This window comes from Chaetodon auriga, chromosome 1 (assembly GCF_051107435.1).
Source record: "Chaetodon auriga isolate fChaAug3 chromosome 1, fChaAug3.hap1, whole genome shotgun sequence".
Lineage (NCBI taxonomy): Eukaryota > Metazoa > Chordata > Actinopteri > Chaetodontiformes > Chaetodontidae > Chaetodon > Chaetodon auriga.
Window position 1 is genome coordinate 3060115 of NC_135074.1, and position 8908 is coordinate 3069022.

General features: G+C 38.6%; 2 long non-coding RNA genes across 2 annotated transcripts; both read left to right on the forward strand.

Moving 5' to 3' along the window:
* The first annotated feature begins 3266 nt into the window (after nt 1-3266).
* LOC143324089 (uncharacterized) lies at nt 3267-4042 on the forward strand. Its single transcript, XR_013077437.1, has 3 exons — nt 3267-3365; nt 3691-3856; nt 3960-4042. It is a non-coding gene; the product is annotated as an uncharacterized LOC143324089 (long non-coding RNA).
* Nucleotides 4043-7639: 3597 nt separating this feature from the next.
* On the forward strand, nt 7640-8439 carry LOC143324077 (uncharacterized). Its single transcript, XR_013077433.1, has 4 exons — nt 7640-7756; nt 7855-7989; nt 8176-8244; nt 8360-8439. It is a non-coding gene; the product is annotated as an uncharacterized LOC143324077 (long non-coding RNA).
* Nucleotides 8440-8908: the final 469 nt, after the last annotated feature.

Below are 8908 nucleotides of genomic sequence, written 5' to 3' on the forward strand. Positions count from 1 at the left end.
GTGTCTCTCAGAGTTCAACATTGAACAATCTAATTAGTCCTTAAAACATTCAAGAAGACATTCTATTTTAAAATCTCTCTATTTGCTACTTGTTGCGGTCGTGCACTTTGCGTCTTTGCGTGACGTCAGATATTGATCCAAAAAAAAAAACATGTGATCTGCATCGTGGAGAGACAGAGAAGGACGAGAGAAGATGCCGAAAAAAGAGCAAGGGTGAGTAGGCTACAGTTTTCAAAAAATGGTTTAGCTATTTACACTTCTGGCTTTGCCTTTGACAAGTAGCCATGACTGAAGACTAACAGACAGCTCTTTCTCCTCTGCCTGCTGGGGTCGCATTTGAACCGTTTGAAGTGGATATTCTTTCAAAGAGAGAAAATGTGTTTCAGGCTAATTATACTGAGATCTTGTAATGTTTTTTTTTTTCAAGCAGTTACTCTTTATTACAAATAATTTGATCTTCCTGATAATACTGCATAGGCTACATTTTTATGTTGATTCTTTTGTTTGATGGAGATTTAATGACTCTTCCCCAGTGTGACCACAGCATGTAATAACATCGAGGATCATTGTTGGCTCCATCCTTGGGGGGTGCCAGATTTAGGGAAGACTTAATTCAAATTGTTAAAGTGTTCATATTGTCCATTATGAACAACAATTCATTTATGTATTATTTAATATTCCTGAGTCAATTATGTATGTGTTTATGTTGTTAATTTAGGTTTGGTTAGATCTTGACTTTTGACTAAATAGACACATGTAATGTCATCCTAACAACAAATGTGTGTTGTTTTTCTACAGAGTGTGCACTTTCAGGTTGTTTGGGGTAAGTACATTTATTATTCCACTTTATATGGCACACGTGTTCGTAAGAATAGTCCTAATATGTTATTTATTATGATTTGTGTTGCTTTTCCCTATAGAACAAAACTCAAATCATTAAAACGCAGGATATTGTCAGAAAAGCACAATATCTACAAAAAAACGGGGTAAAGTTTGAGAAGATTGTCTCACAAAGTGAGGGTTTTTGGGGACAAATGTGTAAAGCTTTTGGTCTTCCAAACACCACCACAAACCGCCTGAGACTTCTCAAAAGTCACAAATTACAGGAGGTAAGTATGTGTACATTTCTTTTTCCAACATTCAAAGATTCCCTTAAGACTTCTATATATTAAACTTTCTGTTTGCCCCTCCACTGAAGCAGCAGCCAGAGCTGACCACAACCCCTCTCCAGTCCCAGGCCAGCAGTCCAGGAACTGATGAAGATGAGGCTACAGCTCCACAACAAGTCAGTACATCTTTGTGTCTAGTTATCATGTTTTTTATATGATGAAGTTAGTACATCTTTGTGTTTTTTGTACCAAGTAATGTTAAATTTGTGTTTTCCCACCAAGCAACGTAAGGCATGGCTGACCTACATTGGTTTAATTATGAAATATATAAATGCAGGTCAAGTATTTTCAAAGATATAGAAAATGATAAAAGCACAGAGAAATCCAAATGCAATGTAATTAAGAAATTCAGAAAATGATTTGGAAAACATGCTACAGTTTTTATAAAAAAGGTTTCTAAAAGACATTAGATTTGTTAGTAATTTCCTTAAAAAGATACCTACCAAATTCATAGAAGTATGTTCAAAAGCTTTAATATAGTGCATTTCATTTTCAGGTGACCACAAGCAGCTTCGACAGCAATGGTCTTATAAGAATCGCACTGCCCCCCAATCCTTCCTACTTCTTTGTTGAAAAAAAAGATTGGCAGATTCTCCAAAAAAAAAAAAGGAACAAAAGAACCTTAAGAGGACTGAATTGGACAAATATTATTTCAAAAGGCTTGAGGAGCATACATCCTTTTTGTTCTTTTGCCTTCAAAAGACACCAAATTAAGGCTTTGGGCCCAACAAGATCAGGCCCCCACTTCTACTGTCTGGGTTATTGCAGTTTTGAAGACTGTCCAGTTACAGTTACAGTTGCTATTGAAAGCAACATAGATCTTAAAGCCAAAGTGGAATTCCAGGGTGGGCAGAGCCTTCACAATTATTGTGAGCTTAGAAGAAGACCTGTCAGGGATGAAAAAAGAGTTAAAGTCGGCCAGGACCTACAAAGGCAGCTGCCAAAAGAACTGTACCTGGACCGAATTAGTAAACTTGATGAGGATGTTCTGGAATCTGGCTGTCGCGATGAAGTGCCAACCCCACAGGTACTGAAGAACATCTCGAGGGAGTTCAAGCAGAGGCGTCGGCTACACAGCAATGAGAACATTAGTTTGCAATTGATGCTGGAGAGAAGAGGAAGTTCGGCGGACCAAGCGTTGCAGAAGGTGTTCCTCGAACCCAAAGGTGTGATGCTGTGGTCATCAAAAAGCATCGCAATATATCAAGAAAGATGCCAAGAGGACATCATTTATCTTGATGCTACGGGGAGCATCAAGACCAAAGAAAAGGGGTCTCCCCCTTTTTATGTTTATGAAATAGTGGTTCGGAATCCAACAAAAAATAAGTCTCCTTTTCCAGTGCAACATATTTAACCTGCGACCACACCACAGCCTCAGTGACCTACTTCCTTGAGGCATTCCTAACGGATGTGTCACGGTTGTATGGACGCCAGGGCAGGAAGTCACCCATCCTTCTTATGTGTGATGGGTCAATGGTGCTGATGCAGGCAATATCTATGTCTTTTGGAAGGAAGAGCCTAAATGACGCCATCAACCACTACTACAGAATAGCAAATGGTCAAGGAACCAAGGCAGACTTTGCTGTGCCCATCCTTCATCGGTGCCTGAGCCATGTAATGAAGAATGCAAAGGAGATGTGCAGAAAGTAGTAAGCATAACTAGAGCGTCATAATGTCAGCAAAATGTCACAGTTAAGATATAATGATTGAGACTTTACAATCTGCATAGGAAAAAGAGCAGAAACTGTAACATTAATGTATTCTATTATTAATGTTTTGCTAAGAAAAGAGTGGTAACCAAAGGTTGCATATTCAATGATTCTAAAAGTAGTGACAATCTCTTTTTCAATATCCAAAGTTCAAGGTTAGATATACTGTACAAATCACATTAAATTAATTGCATTTAAATACATTCTTAAATTATTAATCAAAGGTTAACCCTCTGTCTCTCTGTCTATACCCCGCAGTGCACCCAAACACTACCACTTGGCCATGCACATTTTTGGGCTGTTTACAACAGCCAGCACTTTGGAGGAACTGGGTGACATGGTGCAAAGTGCTGCTGTTGTTTTCAGTAGTCTTTCTAGTGCTGCTAATGTGGAGAAGCACTTTCAAAACCTCCAGACATGGCTTCAGAGGTCTCAGGTACAGCTGGATGACACTTCCGAGTCCAGTCTTATCAAGGATGACTTGAGGGTAAGTGTATATTTATGTTTGTACAATAACATTGATATTTACCTGACCTAAAACACAAACAATTAAGTTGTATTTAAAGCAGAAAATAAGAAATGACAATAAATTCAAGTTTATCGTGACATTGGCTAAAGAATTATAAAAAGAACTGCCGGACATGGTCATTGTGGAATAATCGTTCTATTCATAATAATAAGCCTCTTATGGCCCATAAATGAAATAATTTTTAAATATGTAGGAGAGAGTAGTTGAGACAGTGTGTTCTGTCATTGCATGTAAAGACTGTCTGCAAACACACCAGTAATGCCACTGTTACGGTTAACTGCAGGACATACCAGGCAGCAACAACTTTGCAAAACGCTACAGGCAAGTGGTGTCCAAAGCACCACTGGACATGGAAGGTGAGGCCAACCTGTATTACTGCAAAGGCCTGATGATTCACCTCACCAAATACATCCTCCCATATGCTGGACTGTGGACTGGGATAATGCTTGGTCAGTCATATTTAACAATTTTCAAGTTGTTGATGTATACATATACATATATACTTTTTGAGCTAATAACAAAAAACTTTTCGTCATTTATTTCATTCCAAAGGTGACCTTGGACGACATGGACATACCAAGGCATACGAGGATTATTCCCAGCATTATGCTGCCTTGCAAAGAATCCAAAGACAGGTAACTGGAATGTCACATGAAATGTAATGTTTTTCAGGTTGTATTCTATTTGGCTGCTAATGTCATCAACATATATATGAATGTGTGATTCCTTTCAGAACATATCAGCGGATAACAAAACACAGGGCATTATGGAGAAGAGCCAGTGGGACTTAAAACATATTAGGTTCCATTCTAAACGGCTCACAAGACTGGATGACTTTGTGTCGCAGTACCAAAGCAGCCACACCGCTTTGCTGAGGGACTTTGAAGACTCCAAGAGGTTGTTGGGCAGGAAGGTATGAAAATATATTTTTTTAATTATGGAAGTATTAATCATTCTTTGTGTACACACACTGTGAAAGCAAAAAATGTTCTTGCTAACTGCTTCAATTAAAAAATATTTATTCTTTCTGCAGAGATTGAAAGGGAGAGGTGGAAGGAGCGAAAACAAAGAAAGAGGGGGAAATATGTGACAGCCCTGAAGAAGCCATTCCCATTCAGAAGACCAGCCAAGAAGGTATGCAGTAATTTCAATGCTGTGTTTTCCTTTGGAAAGGTCCAAGAAGAAAAAGAATTGTTTTCATTCATTTTTTCCTTTCAGTACTGTTGTAATAATGTGGTCAAAAGCAGAAACGAAATAGAATAGCCACACACCAAACAAGGCCAGTTTTTTAAACACAATGTTGTGACATGAAAAATGTTAGCGTTCATTTAGTTTTTATTCTGCACCTATTTCTTTTATGTAAATGTACCACACACTTTGGCTGTAACAATGTGGTCCCCAAGGGACTTGTGGCCAGACCGTGAGGAGCTTTGATCAGTAAAATCAGAAAAGAAATTGTAAAGCATGGAGGCAGTGTAGACGAGCCAGCTCGGTCCATGTTGTCTTTTTCAATCACCAATAATGCTTTGTGTAGCATTCGTTTCATGAGAAAATTACATTGAGAGAGGAAGTTGTGTTTCTGGAGGTGAATCTTATTTTAAAATAGCAGGGCAGAACAAACAGCCAGACTCAATGGACTGTCAATATTAGCAAAACATCTTTTTCAAAATTTTCATATATGCAGTTCTTTTCTGTATCTCCAAAAAATGTTTATGAGACTATTTCCATTTACTACAACATGCATTTAATGCCTATTCTAATCAATGCGTTATGAAAAAAGTTAATCTTAACACACTGCTCATAATAGTCATGCAGTTCTTTCCTTAGTAGATATAATCAAATATCAAGCATAGAAACTGGAGCTCACATGAACAAACAGGCATGATCAAATACACTAAAATACACACTGAGGAAGCACATCTTCAACCCTAACTGTAGAAGCTATGATTCGTATTTCCCTACCACATTTTTATGTGAAACAAATATTTTAGGTCAATTGTATAAAAATTTTGACTAATGCATTACTGTAAGAAAGTAAATTGGATTACAAAAAGAAAGAAAAATAAATAATTTACTAAACAATAAAGGACCTAAACAACATATTATCTTTGTACTAAGATCGTCTATATGTGGATTCCTCTGTGATTCAGAGTCCGCTTGGAGCACAGAGTGATCCATCGTCCCAACTAGGGATGGGTACCTTTCACATCTGAATCGATATGATACCGATACTCAGTACCTGCGCATCGATACTGGTATTTTTCGGTACCTGTTTTCGATACTTTTTTTGGGGGGGGGATAAGTGTTTGGTAATTAAAGTTATTTTGTATATTTAAAAAATAGTCAAAACTTCGGAATTTTGAACATTTATTCTTCAATAACATCAAGTGAAATAACTCCAACATAGAACTTGAGAAAAATGTGTGTGGGGATAAAGTAAATAACTTAAAAATAAATAGATTCAAAAGAAATAACTGTATAAAATTATGCTAATTGAAGCTGCGTCATCGTCATCATCGTCGTCTACCTTTTCAAAAGGGGCCGGTTGTTCTCCTTCCTCGAAGCTGGCTGCAAGTGTCGAGCCGCTGGCTGCAGCAGGCTTGCTGGCGGTAACGTTTGCTGCTGGCGCCGGGCGAGTAGCTGTGGTAACGTTAGCCTCTGTTTTTAAACTGTCAAAAATCGTGCACTCCTCCGCCTTGAGGAATATTTGGTGTTTAACCAAGTGCTTCCTCAAGTTGGACGTGTTTCCCTTGCTGGCTTTGTACTTCGCATCACAAATGTTGCACCGCGCGTTGTCAGCATCCAGCTTGGTAAAATGAAGCCAGACTTTGGAGCGCTTGCGGTCCACCTCTGAAGATAAAGCAACCATTGACGTAACCGCGTCACCGCATCCTCCACTCTCGCCGACGCATAACGTCAAGGTGCGTACAGGGTAAAAAAAAAAAAAAAAGAAAAAAAGAAAAAAAAAAAGGTGCGTTCAGGTGCCGAAATGTGGTACTGAAGGATTTCCCGTGAATCGATACTCGCTACTTCAGCGGGAATTCGGTCGGTACCAAAAAAGTACCGGAATTCGGTACCCATCCCTAGTCCCAACAGCCAACATCATCTGTGCCGGGGCCCCATGAAGACATAGGAAGTGGATCCATCTCCGATAAACCTTCTGAAAAAATCCCACCACATGAGGGAAAGAGGCTAAGCATCGAGCTGTCACAAAGCTTTAAGGTGTCTGTCTGGAAGGCTGATCTCACCACCGTCACAGTTGATGCTGCAGTAAATGCAGCCAACACCAGGCTGCAGCATTTAGGTGGCCTTGCACATTCCCTGAGTGAAGCTGGAGGGCCTGTCATTCAAACAGAATGTGACAACTACATGGCTCAGTTTGGAACCTTGAAGACAAGTAATGTAGTTGTAACGGATGCTGGCAACCTACCATGGCAAAAAATCATACATGCAGTGGGCCCACATCTTCGTCCTAACCCATCAGCATCAACTGTTCTTTCAGCTAAGAAGAAGCTGAAAAAAATAGTCTGGAACATTTTGAATGCTGTGGAAAACCAAAAATTCACCTCTGTTGCCATACCTGCTGTAAGTTCTGGCATTTTTAACTTCCCTGTGAAACACTGTGCTGAAGTCATTGCGGAAACAATAAAAGAATTTCATTGCCAGCGAAAAGTACATCGACTTCTCACAGTCAACCTGGTCAATAATGACACATCCACCGTCACAGAAATGGAAAGGGCATGTGTTAAAATTCTGTCCCATGATGACGCTCGGAAGAAAATCAAGGGAAGTTTGAAAAGAAGAGGTCAAGGTCTGAGTCTCGACAGTGATGACACCTCAAGTCCCCCTCATAAGCAGGTCAAAAGGAGTTCCTCTCCAAGTAGTTCTCCACCACAAGAGCAAAAGGTAAGCCCATTGAAATAAAATAAAATCAGATTTCAAAATGAATTTGAAACTGTGTATGTTCATAAATTACTGATTTCTTTGCATATAAATCAGTAATTTCTGAAATATACTGTTAATTTAGGCTGTATGACTTGAATACTTTCCCTTCACTTTATAATCATTAATTTAATTAAAGTACTTTAATTTGAATTTAAAAGGTTGTAACAAAGGTAGATGGATCCAAAAAACAAGGAAAAGACTTCTTGTTTAACCTGTTTGATATAATAATGCAAATTCTATATTGTTCATCTTTGTGTTACATATCTGAAGCTCACTGACTTGTGGAAAAAAAAAAACCCACAGAGATTGTGGTTTCAGTGGTCCCCTGCTTGACCAAAGGACATCTCGTCATCCGACACAGTGAACTCTGTTCGCTGAGACCTCACCAGTGGTTAACAGGCGAGGTACATTTTTCCCTTTTTCATATTTCAAAAGCATGTAAATATTCATTTTAATGTTAAAAAACAATAATATTTTTCTCTCTTTTGACTCAATGACATAGATAATCGAAGCCCTGTTTCACCTTTCTGGGAGCCGCCTGCAAATGGGAAAAACTGTATACATTCTCAATCACTACTTAACAGGTGTAATCCTGTTTGGGGATCGAGAGCAGGTTGCCCGGCATGGCTTGTCCAAGGTAATCTCATTAGCCACATTGTAGTGTGATGATTCATGTGTTTTCAGATTAAAAAATAGTTGAATCAGTACAGTTGTCTCAGCATTACACGCCACATATGGAATTATATCCGGCAGAGAATTTCACTGGAAAAGTTTTAACATTTTCAACAAGTAACGACTAATACAATGAATATTTCTTTCACAGGTGAATTTTGGCAGTTATCAGGGCATTATTTCCTTTGTTAACATTGACAACACACACTGGAAGTTTGTGGTTAGTTTGATCAATTTTAATTGAAATGTTAGACATACATATTACTATTTTCATAAGATGTAAACTTGCATATTTTTATTGAATTAATTTCTGTGTAATTAAATATTCTTTTCAGTACATAAACGCAGTCACGCAAACAGTCTATCTGGTGGATCCTTCAGCAAGTTCAAGAGAGGAAGCAGATTCCAACTTTGCAGCAAAGAAATTCAGGTATTAATAACTCTTCTTTTTTTGGCCAACACATAATAATGTGGGGACAACATCTGCTTCTCATTGTGTTGAATAAAGGTCCTTGCACCTGGTAACTATGTCGGCACTCCACTCACTCTTTGTGCATGCTGCCGATGCAAGTTATATTTGAATTATGTACACTGCGGTCTTACACCTAATAGAAGTCATTATATATGCAAGAGGGTTGGCAGTTTGATTTCTGCTGCAAACAATAGGCATTAGTCAATTTTTAGGCTTGGCAGCAGTATCAATGGCAGCAAAAAGGAAGATGGCTAAATTCCGCTGTTCAAATAGTGCACTAAATTGAGCTTTTGTGTATGATTGGGTGAGGCTCGGCACATGAGTAGAGCTATGCAGCTCAAGTTTTCAGTGTGAACTTGTTTGCAAGTCTAGCTTCATTTATATACCAACAATAATGTAACTATAGAGTATG